The sequence below is a fragment of the Lissotriton vulgaris genome, chromosome 6, assembly GCF_964263255.1.
Source record: "Lissotriton vulgaris chromosome 6, aLisVul1.2, whole genome shotgun sequence".
Classification (NCBI taxonomy): Eukaryota; Metazoa; Chordata; class Amphibia; order Caudata; family Salamandridae; genus Lissotriton; species Lissotriton vulgaris.
In genome coordinates this window covers 218,684,526-218,698,745 of record NC_141694.1, presented here as the reverse complement: position 1 = coordinate 218,698,745, position 14,220 = coordinate 218,684,526, and positions in this window count along the sequence as shown.

Sequence of the window (14,220 nt, the reverse complement as noted above, 5' to 3'; positions counted from 1 at the left end):
GTTAGACAGATTGCGCTACATGCAGGTCCGCCACTGGGCTCTCCAACCCCAGGTGCGCGACGTCGCAGCCCGTCAAATCACTCCTTACGAGCGGTGGCTAGTGACCCGGACCTCGGATGCCAAGCTTATTTCCGATCTATATAAATTTCTCCAACCCCTGACGTTTCATTTCCATAATCCGGGGAGGGAGCGCTGGCACAGAGAGTTGGGCAGGACCCTGAGCCACAAGGAGTGGGACAAGATCGCATATCGGGCGAGGCACTCGGCATACCACACTGGGCTGACGGAGACCTTTACTAAGGTATCCACCTACTGGTATTACACCCCGGAGAGGCTCTATGAGATGCACAAACTCACCGACAAGGGATGTTGGCGGGGCTGCGGACAGGAGGGTACTCTATCGCACATTCTTTGGGATTGCCCGGTACTGACTGCTTACTGGAAAGAGGTCTTGGATGAGGTGGATAGACACTTTGAGATTGAACTGCCGCGCTTCCCGGCGTATGTCTTGCTAGGCCTTCCCAACGACTTAATGTACCCGCTGAAGACCCGCAGGGGTAGGCAGATTGCTATTGCGCTAGGCTCAGCGGTCCAAAATATCCTTGTCCACTGGCGCACCTCCACTGCCCCCTCCATCACTGGTTGGCTACATAGACTCTGGCAGGTACTGGGTATGGAGAAGATGTCGCTTACAGTGGCTGGCAATGTAGATCAGTTCGAGGAGCTCTGGCACCCCTTCCTGGCACTGCTGTCCACAGAATTCCGGGAGCTCACATGTCCGAGGTACCTGCGCCTTCTTAGGCTGACGCCACCGGCGGCCCCGCCGGATTAGGAGGGATGGGGCTGGGGATTAGGGGTTGGGGGTAGGCGGTTTGGGGCGGATGCTTCTATTAAGGGCTATTGGACGGGGATGTTGGGGTATTGTTTTTTTCTTTTTCCTTTTTCTGGGGGCGGGGGGCTTGGAGGGACGGCGTTGTGTTTTGCTGTGTTGCAGGAAGCTACTCGCTCTTAGCTTTGGTTGGGAGGTCGGGGAATATTGGAGGGTTGTGCGCACTACCTTACTGCCTTACAGCTTATATCTTCCCTTCCCCTCCTGGACCACCGACCTCCCCCCTTTCGACCAGAACTGCTGCAACATGTCTCTTTTTCTTTTCATTGTACTGTATGTAACCTTGACCTCCTACTTCCCTTCCCCATGTTTCTTTCGTTTTAATAAAAATGCTTTAAACCTAAACTGCACACCAAAAGGTCGCAATCTGCGGACACCACCAAGCCAGATGCAGAAAGTCTGCTGTTAGTCCTCCACATCTCTTACAGTTCGCAGTTTCACGCAGGCCGTAGCGGCACAGTCGTTCAGGAGTGTAATAGACTCTATTCAGGAATTTGAAGTGCGTCAGGCGGTGGCGCCCATTCATAGATATCTTCTTCACGTTGGCGCAACAGTATCTCCAGTGGTCCTCGGTGAGGTCCACATTCAAGTCAGTCTGCCACGCCAGCCTATGTTTAGTATAATCCATTGTTCGCTCCGCTAGAGTAATGCGGTACAGATTTGTGATTAATTTATTCGGCGTTTTAGCCGTCACTACGTACTCATACGCCGTCACCGTCTGGGGCTCAGTCATGTCTTCTCCCAGAAGGTTTCTTAAGGCTTGTCGGAGTCTGTGGAACTGAAAACGTGGCAGGAGGGAAACTCCCTCCTCACCGTCCAAGACTATGTCGTCCCAGGTGCGAGTCTTACCGTCCTTGAATAGGTCCCCTACACTGACGATTTTCAGCTGAAGGAGCGACGTTATCACGCCTCCGTCCGTGCAAGGGGCGAGCCACGTGCACCATGCTAGGTTTGCATTCGGGGCGTACAACCGTGAGCAAGCCTGGGCATCCATCAGGTGATACCAGGCGTGCATCACAACGTTCAATGAGTGAATAATACCAGTATGTCTATCTCTAGGTTGAGACATCAAGGCCGGTAGCGGGGTTGGGGCAGCCACTATCGCCTCAATTTGCAAGTGTGGCGCATCCTTCGGGCCATGGATCCAAGCGTATGCGTGTGCTCCCTGTTTGGCCCGATAATACAGTTCTAGGTCCGGAGCGTGTAGGCGGCCCTCCTCATAAGGCCGAATGAGTATATTCTATGCCACTCTGGGTTGCTTCCCAGCCCAAGCCAGTCTCAGCACTAATGAGTGGAGTTGTTGGAAGAAGGTCCCCGACAGTACCGTCGGTATGTTAGTGAAGAGAAACAAGAAGCGGGCAACACTATCATTTTCAATAGGGATATACGGCCCATTAAGGACAATGGCAGCTTTATCCATCTGTCCACATCATCTTCCAACTTGGACACAGCTACCCCGTAATTTTCCCTAAGCACCACCTCAGAGTCTGTGTGTAGACGAATTCCTAGGTAACGGACCGAATCCATGGTCCACTGTATAGGAAACTCCGGGTCGACGCGCTTAGTGGCTGGAGTAAGCGGGACCATAATTGTCTTGCTCCAATTCACATGTATCCCAGAGAGCGAGCTAAATAGCACCACCTCTCGTAATACCGTCGGGAGATTATCCTCCGGTTTCCTGACATACAGCAAGGTATCGTCCGCGTATGTGGACACTATTAGATTGTACGTGGGGAAACGAATACCACGATGGCCATGATATTCTCTCAAGGCGCAAGCTAAGGGTTCCGCTACCAATGCATACAGGAGAGGTGAAAGGGTGCAGCCTTGCCTGGTGCCCCGGTCTACAGAAAAAGGCCCCGTGGTCATAGACCCGATTCTGACTCGTGCAGAGGGGGAAGCGTAGAGTGTATTCACTAGTTGTATGAAAAGTTCTCCCACTCCCATACGAGTGAGTACCAGCCGAAGAAAAGGCCACTCGACAGAGTCAAAAGCCTTTTCCATATCTAGAAAGACTGCGATTGCCGGTACGTCCTGGCATGTGTGTGGAATGCCGCAAACACAGTGCGCAAGTTGTATGTGAGGTTACGATGAGGTATAAATCCCGCCTGTTCCGGGGCCACCAAAGTAGTAATTAAGGGGCTCAGTCGATTCGCTATAATTTTTGCAAAAAGTTTTGCATCCACGTTCAATAATGATAGTGGCCTATAGGAGGCGCAGTCCTCAGGGGGCTTTCCGGGCTTGAGTATAGCTACTATAATAGCTTCCCTCATCGTGGGGGGCATTTCTCCCGCTTCTGCAATCTGTTCCACCAGCGTCAGCAGTCTGGGTATCAGCAGATCTGAGTAAGTTTTATTAATGGAGGCTGCCCGGGGCACTGCCCGCTTTCATCGAAGACAACGCCCGACAACCTCCTCCCTCTCAAAAGGTCGGGCAAGGAACGCACGATGCGTATCAGTCAGCCATGGCAGTTGTATATGTGTCAAATAATCTAGAATACGTTCCTCCGTAGCCGGATCCCTAGAGGCATATATAGCGGCATAGTATTCTCTAAATCTGGTAGCCACTTGCTCCTCCGGTAGCAACTCGCCGGTCTGTGGAGAACGCAGTGAAGGAGTGAATGTGCGGCGTCCACTCTGCCTCGCTATATTTGCCAGCACCGCTCCCAGTTGTTCCCCCTCCCCATACGATTTAGCGACTGAGTATTTCCCCAAATGTTTCACCTCAGTATCAGCTTCCTCATGATATTCTCAAGGTCGGGCTGCAGGTCAACACTCGAGTCATGTAGTCTACTTTCTTCGATCTCCATGAGTCTGTTTTCCAGAAAAGATAGTCGGCCACAAATGGACTTTAACACCCCTGCGTGTTTGGATATATCCACCCCCCTCATATAGGCTTTGAATGCCTCCCAGACCGCCAGGAAGGAGTCCACCGAGCCCACGTTGTTATCAAATAACTCCTCTATGGTAGTAGCTAGCTCTTCCCTGAATGCGTCATCCATCAGAGAGTAAGGGGGAGTCGCCATGAGAAGGTCGGCGGTTTGCCCATCATAGTTCTTAGAGTGAAGAGCACCGGCGAGTGGCCAGAATAAGTTTGAGGCAACGTCTTACACGCCTGCACTCTGTAGAGGAGGTGGGTCTTGATCAGCCAATAATCAATTCGAGTGTGGATGTCATGCGGCGCAGAGTAGTGTGTGTAACCCCCCTGAGTCGGGTTCCCAGTGCGCCATAAGTCCTGCAGTCCAAGTCGTAACATTTCAGTATCCAAGATCCCAGCTGAAGCCGAGGGGCGCCGATCCGGGCCATCAGATCTGTCTAATCTCGGCAGTCTTGCCATGTTAAAGTCGCCTCCCCAGACTACTTGATCCCCACAGAAGTCACAAACCTTCCCAGCAAGCATGGTGAAAAAGGAGGGACAGTCATAATTGGGTCCATAAGAATTAACAACATGGAAAGTCATCCCCTTCCCCTTGCATTCCATAATGGTGTATCGGCCCTCGCTATCCGTAGCAAGAGGAGTTAGAGTCAGAGAGGCCTTGGGGTTCACCCATGTCAATACGCCTCTGGCATGAGAAGTAAATCCAGCTGCATGTATGTTGTTATGTAACCCTCTATAGTGTAGAATCGGGCTGTCTGGACGCAGGTGTGTCTTCTGAAGTAGTGCAACATCTATGGCATGTCTTGTGAGATACTGGAGCACGCGTCGAACCATTCTATGATCGTTCAAACCTCGGACATTCCATGTCAGGAATGTGATAGTGTCAGTGTCAAGTGTTTGTTGTGTCATGTCGGGTGCCAGAGAGCGTATAAGTGGTCCATTGTAACTTGTCCGTGCCATGTACATTGCTTCCAGTGCGTAATATGTGTGCCAAGAAGAGTCCCTAAAATATATGCTCCAAACAAACTTGTCTTCCTACCTATCGACAATAGAATTAAAGAAAAATACAAGTCCTCCCTCAGTCCCTGCCACGCCCATTCCCAACTCGGCCACGTCCCAGAGACAGAACTTCATCCCTTTTCCAAACTCAGGATACCTTGCCCAGCCCCTACCCACCCCACTCCCTCCTAAAAGGAAAGTCATAACCCAACACACACAGAATCACACCATCCCCAAAAATCTCGCAACCTCCCGTCTGTCCCCTCCCCTTCTTGTCATTCTCAACCCCAATACCAAATACAAGCAAACCATCAGCCAAACCAACAAAAAATATAACTCCCAATAACGGGCTTCAGAATGGAAAAAAAAGGAAGGGGTGTTATACACACAGGCACGTAGGTAGCCAGCTCACAATAAAGCAGTTATAATGTTCAAGCAGCATCCCCACCCTACCGTACCACCCCTTCGCCTCTGAGAGAAAAGATAAAATAATAACCAGTGCCTTCCTATGCATGAAGAGTTCTAGCATATCCATGTAAAATATTGAGTATCAACTTCCAAACCTACCACCCCCCTCCTTATTTACAGTCATGTGGCATAAATCACTTTAGTCACAGAATATCAATATCTGTACATTACACTTATCTGAGTCACCTCCCTGCATAACGGCAGCAAATGTTCAGTCGCCGTAGGGGTGCCTCCGCTGTAGCTGAGGGATTGAGGGAATAATAGAAGATGGGTAGTCAGTGCAGGAGAAAGTTTCCCGCATCTGTCACTCAGATTAAAGGACAATGTCCTCGTGATATCAAAGCCGAGTAGAGTGGGTCAAGAGTCTCTACGTAGGTGTTATTCATCGTCCCAATTAGTGTCGCCAGGTGCCATGTGTCGAGCTTCTCACTGTCGCGACCATCGGTAAAGGTAGTATCTCGCCCAGATGCTGATCATGTCCTCAGTCCTGATCCTCCATGGAGCCTCCAGTGGCCTTGTTCATTCGTTCTTCTTCCATCTCATGTGGCGAGGCCCTACGCCAGTTCCTCATGGCTTTTTGCAGCGCGCCAGGATCCGTGAAGATCGTCGATCTCCCTTGTATGTTAACCCTCAATTTGGTGGGGTATAGCATGGCGTAGTCCACACCAAGCTTTCTCAGCTGTCGCTTCATCGGGTCAAATTGCCGTCTCGCCTCCTGTACTCTGGCCGTGAAATCCGGGAACAGAGAAAGGGTGCTGCCCTCGTATGTCAGTGGCTGCTTCTCCCGGGCAATTTTCAACGCAGTGTCACGGTCCCTGTAATTGAGAAGCTTGGCTACGATGGGGCGTGGAGGGGCCCCCGGCTTAGGTCTCTGGCCCAGGGTGTGGTGCGCTCTTTCAACTACGAACATTGCAGAAAAGGCATTCTCGTCCAGCAGTTTCTTCAGGAGGGATTCCACAAAAAGTTCCATGTTCCCCGCTTGCATATTTTCCGGCAGGCCCGTAATACGTATGTTGCATCGGCGCGATCGCGCCTCTAAATCCTCCGTCTTGTCTTGCAAAAGTTGGATCATCTTGCCTAGCTGCTTGTGGTCAGTGTCTAGAGTTGTCTGCGTCTCTTCCACCTCACCAATTCGGCACTCCGACATGTCCAGGCGTTCGTCGTGCTTGTCTAGAGATTCCGCCATCCGATCCATGCGATATGTGAGGGCATCCATTTTGGTGCCTAAGGAGGCGATGCCGCCCTGCAAGTTCTTTTCCATTGCTAACAATATACATCGGATGTCCGATTCCGTTGGTTCCCCATCTGTCGCATGTCCAGCTCCTTTGTTCGATTCATGCGGCGTGGGGTCAGTGGATTTGAGCTTCTTGTTGGAATCGAACGTCAATTTGGGTTGCGAGCGATCCGGGCGTCCCATGGCGGCGTATTCGGGGCACTCCGCAGTGAGAGTCGCCAACCCAGTGAGTCCTCGGGCCATCAGCGCAGGAAGTGGGGGGTGTATGGCTTGAGTAAATACCTCCAGCTGTACAGCCGGGTTGATAGTAGCGGACGTAAGAGGCCCGAGTCAAGTTCTCCGAGCTGCGGTGGCTATGTCGCTCAGTCCAGGTCTCAAACCTATGTTTGGGCCCTCTCGTGCTGTAGGAGCCATTCCTCCTTTGCGCAGGTCCGTCTCCGTCGGTCTGCTCACAGTGGGGAGTGGGGTTCACTCCGTTTAGCCAAGTTGTCGTGCCTGTAGTGTGGTTCCTATATCATAAGAGGCAGGCTCTGCGTCGCGTCAATGCGCTCCAGCTTGGGTGCAATCCACGTGCGTCGGACCGTCTCTCAGGCCCCCAAAGTGTTAACAATTTTTGGTACAGAGAGAACTGGTGTGGGCCCCGCCAGCTCTCCAAGTTAATGTTGAGAAGGGGAACAGTCCGGCCTCTGCAGATGGTGCTCAGTCTCTGGTGTCACGTATTTTGGGCCTCTGTAGCATGTCACCTTCGGGGGTTGGGCAGCTCCGAGTTGTTAATCCCAGCCAAAATAAATTATTAGAGCCCCACAGCGTGATCTAGGGGGAGGAGAGTCTATTCCTTCAGAAGCGCTGAGACTTGCGCTGGAGTGCCTCCCTGCCCCTCCAAGGTCGTAGGGTGTTTCCCTGTGGAAGCTTCTTGGGGCCTAGTAGGCCCAGGTGAGGCCGGGGGCTAGAGTTAGGGGTCGCGGCCGTCGTGGTGCATCCGGGCCGCGCGACCCTTCCCCCGCGTTTCCCCGCTCACCTTGACTTGCCGCTGTCAGTCAGGCGGCGCCTCCCGTTGCCGCATCCTCTCCACAGTTCTTCCCCGACTACTCCGAGCGTCGGCAAGCGGTCCACACCTCCGGGGCAATGACGATGTGGAGAGCGGCGCCTCAGAGGCAGCACCACCGCCTCTCCCGTCGGCAAAGCAGGCGGGTCGTAGCTGGGCCTCCCGCAATTGTCCACAAGCAGAATTTCTCTAGAGGGCTCCCCCGGAGCTCGATGTATCTAGGCAGACTTTTTTTGAGCGGAGGGCACCGCTTATGGCAGGATAGTTGGATGGATCGTGCTCAATGCGGAGGAGCGAACAGATCAGGCGGCCATTCCTCTCGCCGGCTAGCTCCACCCCCTACCAAGACCTACATTTTTGCCAAATTTGGTGTAATTCCGTTTGGCAGTTCGGGCTGTATCTTTGACTAAAGTTCCTTTGGAAATTAACATGGGGAAAACGCGTTTGGGTCCCCCCCTTTCTCTCTCGGCCCTCTCTTGACAAATCACCCTGAAACTTTCAAAACTAATGGTTCAATCAGGTCAGCTCCTGTTTTTAAAGTTTCAGGGAGATTCTGCAAGTCAGGTCCCGGGGGCAATGTTTCCCCTCCCCGGGGCTTAGTTTATTATGCACGGGGGGCACATGGCCCCCCGCAGCCCCGGGGACCACCACCTCACCGGGGCTTTCTTATTAAAATGCATGGGGGCTCCTCCCCCCATGCTGCCCTGGGGACCGCCACCTCCCCGGGGCATTTGGTAATTATGATGGGAGGGGCCTCGCTGGCCCCCATAAGCACCACCTCCCCGGGGCTTAAATCAGTTGGGAGGGGGCCACGCCGCTCCCGTCCTGTAGCCCTTGATGGCCCTGGGGACCGCCACACCCAAGGGCCGGCTCCTGCAGGTTTGCTTCTTGGAAGCGAGAGCAGGAAAACTGCTCTCACTTCCAAGAAACAAAGCAGAATTGCTTTTTGGGCAAGGAGAGCTGCATGTCAGCAGCTCCCTTTGCCCAAAAGCAATGCCGGCTCCCGCAGGAGGCGGGGAGCAGGCTGGGACTGCGGGGAGATTGGGGCTTCCCTGTGAACCTCAACTTTAGGGCTGGCCCCAGGGGATGTGGTCTCCGAGCCAGAAGTGGCCCAGGGGCGGGGGGCCACACGGCCCACCTCCTGGAAAAATAACAAAAAACTAGGCCAGGCCCTGGGGATGGAGTCCCCGGGGCCAGAAGTGGCCAGGGAAGGGGGACCATGCTGCCCCCCTCTCGGGGAAAAATAATTACAAAAAAATACAAAAACTAGGCTAGGCCCCAGAGGATGGGGTCCCCGGGGCCAATAGTGCCCCAGGGAAGGGGGGCCACACGGCCGCTTCCCATTTTTAAAATTTGTAATGATAAATGCTCAGGCCCTTGGGTATGGGTCCCTAGGGCCCAAAAAATACTAAAAGAACGGGACCACACAGCCCGCTTCTAAAATATTTTTAAAAAAAAAAGCCGCCATCTCGCCGAAGGCCCCGCCCCCTCCCTGCACCACTGTTCAAACGCGCCTCCTGGCACGTTCTGAATTGGGGGATTAGATCCCCTTTAATCCTAAGGGTCCGTAGGGGTCAACTAGACCACCAGGTACCTCCAGTAATCCCCACAGTGGGATTGCTGAGAGGTGGCCGGAGGCCACGCCCCTTTTTATACCACTCTGCGAACGTGCTTCTTGACGCAATGCTGGTGGGGCGATGAGGTCCTCTTGTGTCCTGAGGATCTCAGGACACAAGTGGACTTCATCCCCCGAGCAGCAGTGCGCCAGGAGGCTACAGTGCGCCAGGAGGCACGTTTGCAGAGTTCAGCTGTGTGGTGCTAACTGGAGGCACCTGGTGGGCTAGTTGGCCCCAATGGACTCTCAGGAGGCAACAGGACATCACCCCTCAACCAAGAGCGTGCCAGGAGCTGCATTTGCAGAGTGGTGGAGAAAGGGGGCGTGGACTGTGTCCACCTATCAGCAATCCCACTATCTGGGGCATATTGGAGGTATCAGATAGGCTAGTTGGTCCCTAAGGAACCCCAGCAGAAAAGTGGACTTTAATCCCCATCCTAGAGCACGCCAGGGCGTGCGTTTGTAGAGTGGTGGGGAAAGGAGGTGTGGCCTGCTAAGAGAATTTAGCAATGCTGCTGTGTGGGACTTACTGGAGTTAATAGGAGGGGATGTTGCCCCCCAAGGTTGTCCTTGGGGGCTAACTACCCCTCCTGTTACCTCCACTAAGTCCCACACAGTAGGATTGCTAAGAGTTCTTCGGAGGCCCCTCCCCCCTTTATCCACCGCTCTGCAAACACGCGTCCTGGCACAGTACTTGTTGGGGGACTTTATTCCTGATGGACTTTGGGGGCCAAAAAGCCCTCCTGGTACCTCCTGTAAGTCCTACGCAGCAGAATTCCTGAGCACTGGTTGGAGGCCTTGCCCCCTTTCTTCACCACTCTGCAAACGTGAATACCAGTTAAAGAAGCATTTGTAATTCAATAGGCCTCGCATTTGCAAGATTTAGAGTTATTGGCCTTGTAAATGTAAACGTTATTTACTAATGTTTTTTGGTGTAGGGTGGATGTACGTTGTGTGTAGTGGAATTATGTGGTAAGTTGTGCAGTGAAATTATGTGGATAGAAAGTATGTGGTATTTAGTGTAAACAAATTATGTAGAGTGGGATTATGTGTTATGGAGAGCAATTATGTGGTATGGTAGTCTGTGTTGTGGACTGGTAACCTCAGGTTTAATCTTCCTTGTTTCCATAGAAGCTAAACTATGAACTCTATGAGACAAAAAAAAGAAGCACTTCTGGACCTAGTCAGAAGTATGAGCAGGGCCACTGGAATTATGCGACTGTACTGGTGCACCAATTTTCACATAATTAAACATTTTCAGCATTTGCCAAATATTCCATCATCTGTTGCCTAATCTGCAGATTTGAACAAAAAAAGGCTTGTTCCCTCTTTCTGCACCCATTTTTCCGGTTTCTGCAACTCTCTTGCCTCTTTCTGCAGTTCTCTTGCCTCCTTCTGCACCTCACTTGCCTCTTTCTGTGCCTCTTTTGCCTCATTCTGCACATCTCTTGGTTCTTACTGACTGATTTTGCTTCTTTCTGCTCCCCTCTTGCTTCTGTGTGCACCTCTTTTGCTTCTTTCTGACCTTCTCTCCTCTTCCTGTACACCTCTTGCTTCTTTCTGCATTCCTGTTGTCTCTATCTGCACCCTGTTGTCTTTTTATGGACTAGTCTTCCCTCTTGCTTCTTTCCGCACTTCTCTAGCTTCTTTCTGCAACTCTTGCTTCTTTTTTGCACCCTTCTTTCCTTTTGTGCATACCTCTTGCCCCTTTCTGCTGTTCTCTTGCCTTTTTCCTTACTTCTCTTGCCTCTTTCTGCACCTCACTTGATTTTTTCTGTACTTCTCTTGCCTGTTTCTGCACCTCTATTGCCTCTTTCTGTACCTCTGTTGCTTCTTTCTGCATCCCTCTTGCCTCTTTTAGTACCCCTCTTCCCTCTTTCTGCACCCCGCTTGCCTCTGTATGCACACCTGTTCCCTCTTTCTGCACCATTTTTGCCTTTTCCTGCAACTCTCTTGCCTCTTTCTGCACATCTCTTGCCTTATTCTGCACATCTCTTGGTTCTTTCTGCACTGCTCTTGCCTCTTTGTGCACCCCTCTTGCCTCTTTGTGCACCTCTATTGCTTCTTCCTGCACTTCTCTCTCCTCATTTTGCACCCCCTTTGCCTCTTTCTGCACCTCCCTTTCTTCTTTCTGCACTCCTGTTGTGTCTTTAAACACCCCTGTTGTCTCTTTTTGCATTCGTCTTCCCTCTTTTTGCACCTCTCTTGCTTCTTTTTGAACTTCTATTGCCTCTTTCTGCACCTCCTTTGCTTCTTTCTGTACCCTTCTTACCTTTTTTGCATCCCTCTTGCATCTTCTGCTGTTCTTTTGCCATTGTCTGCACCGCTCTTGCCTCTTTCTGCACCTCAATTGCCTCTTTCTGCACTTCTCTTGCTTCTTTCCACACCTGTGTTGCTTCTGTCTGTATCCCTCTTGCCTCTTTCTGTACCCCTCTTCCCTCTTTCTGCACCTCGCTTGCCTCTGTCTGCACAACTGTTCCCTCTTTCTGCACCCCTTTTGCCTGTTTCTGCAACGCCCTTGTATCTTTCTGCAGTTCTCTTGTCTCCTTCTGCACCTCACTTGCCTCTTTCTGCACTTCTCTTGCTTCTTTCTGCACTCTTCTTCCTTTTTCTGCACATCTCTTGCCTCTTTCTGCACCTCTCTTGCCTCATTCTGCACTTCTCTTGGTTCTTTCTGCATTGCTCTTGCCTCTTTCTGCACCCCTCTTGCTTCTTTGTGCACCCCTTTTGCTGCTTCCTGCGCTTCTCTCTCCTCCTTTTGCACCCCTCTTTCCTCTTGCTGTACCTCTCTTGCTTCTTTCTGCACCCCTGTTGTGTCTTTAAACACCCCTGTTGTCTCTTTTTGCACTCGTCTTCCCTCTTTCTGCACATCTCTTGCTTCTTTCTGAACTTCTCTTGCTTCTTTTTTATACCACTTTTGCTTCTTTCTGCACACCTCTCCCCTTTTTCTGCAACTCTCTTGCCTGTTTATGCACCCCTGTTCTCTCTTTCTGTACCTTTCCTGCTTGTATCTGCACATCTCTTGCCTCTTTCTGTACCTCTGTTGCTTCTTTCAGCACTGCTCTTACTTCTATTTGCACCTCTTTTGCAAATTTAGGCATTCCACATAACTCTTTCTGCACCCCTCTTCTCTATTTCTCCACCTCTCTTGCCTCTTCCTACACTTCTTTTGCTTCTTTCTGCACTGCTCTTGCTTTTTTCTGCACCCCTGTCCCCTCTTTCCGCAACTCTCTTGCCTGTTTATGCACCCCTGTTCCTTCCTTCTGTACCTTTCCTGCTTGTTTAGGCACCTCTCTTGCCTCTATCCGTACCTCTGTTGCTTATTTCTGCACTCCTCTTGCTCCCTTCTGCACCATTCGTGCCTCTTTCTGCATCTCTTTTACAAGTGCATGCATCCCACATACCTCTTTCTGCACCCTTCTTCCCTATTTCTCACCTCTCTTGCTTCTTTCTACAGTTTTCTTGCTTCTTTCTGCACTTCTCTTGCTTCTTTCTGCACCCCTGTCCCCTCTTTCCGCAATTCTCTTGCCTGTTTATGCACCCCTGTTCCTTCTTTCTGCACCCCTCCTGCCTCTTTCGGTAACCCTCTTGCCTCTTTCTGCACCTCTCCTACCTATTTCTGTACCCCTCTTTCCCCTTTTTGCACCACTGTTGGTTCGTTCTGCACTGCTCTTGCTTCTTTCTGCACCTCGTTTGCAAATGTCTGCATCCCACATGCCTCTTTCTGCACCCCTCTTCCCTATTTCTCCACTTCTCCTGCTTCTTTCCACACTTCTCTTGCTTCTTTCTGTACCTCTGTTGCCTCTTTCTGCACCTCACTTGAATCTTTCTGCACCCCTCTTGCCTCTTTCTGCACCCCCTCTTTCTGCAACTCTCTTGCCTGCTTATTTGTTTTTGTACCTCTCTTGCCTGTTTATGCACCCCTGTTCCTTCTTTCTGCACCCCTCCTGCCCCTTTCGGTACCCCTCTTGCCTCTTTATGCATCTCTCCTACCTATTTCTGTACCCCTCTTTCCCCTTTTTGCACCTCTGTTGGTTCGTTCTGCACTGCTCTTGCTTCTTTCTGCATCTCGTTTGCAAATGTCTCTACCCACATGCCTCTTTCTGCACCCCTCTTCCCTATTTCTCCACCTCTCTTGCTTCTTTCTACACTCCTCTTGCTTCTTTCTGTACCATTTGTGCCTCCTTCAGCACCTCTGTTGCTTCTTTCTGCACTTCTCTTCCATCTTTCTACACCCCTCCTGTAACCCTCCTGCCTCTTTGTGCACCCCTCTTACCTCTTTCTTCACCCCTCTTGCCTCTTTTTGTACCTCTGTTGGTTCGTTCTGTACTGCTCTTACTTCTTTCTGCATCTTACTTACCTCTTTCTGCACTTCTCTTGCTTCTTTCTACACCTCTGCTGCTTCTTTCAGCAATTCTCTTGCCTCTTTCTGTACTTCTCGTGCTTCTTTTTGCACCTCTCTAGCGTCTTTTTACACCTCTGTTGCCTGTTTCTGCACTTCACTTGCTTCTTTCTGTACCTCTCGCCTCTTTCAGCACCTCTGTTGCTTCTTTCTGTACTTCTCTTGCCTCTTTCTGCACCCCTGAGTTAGAGGTAGTTGTAATCCCCCCTGCCCTATTATGTACTAGGGCCATACATAGGAGGTCATGCCAATCACAGGGTACCCTGACCCATAGTGTACCCTAGTGTATGTAGGTGTTTTCACTGCATTCTAAGTGTCTTTCAGGATAGCACTGTGTGACGGGGTGGGTCATTCTCCCGAGGGACAAGACAAGATACCGGAATGGTGGTCAGTCCCACTCTCACCGGCTTCTGTCCCCTCTCAACAGCATCCTAAGCCGTATCCAAACAAGGAATGGTTTCCAGGTAATCAGCCCCTATGGAGTCAGGAGGAAGAAAATGAACAAGGCTCCTTTAATTGGGGATTCCAGGCAGATGGAACTCCTCCCCTGGTTGACGTCATCGCGCGGAGCCCGTCAAAAGAAGGAAGAACCAGGTAGAAGGCGAACGGCGGTTCCCCGGAGGAAGAAGGCGCTCGCGAGTGGAGGAGAAGAGAGAACCCGAAGACCCAGGAGGAAGAAACAGACGAGACG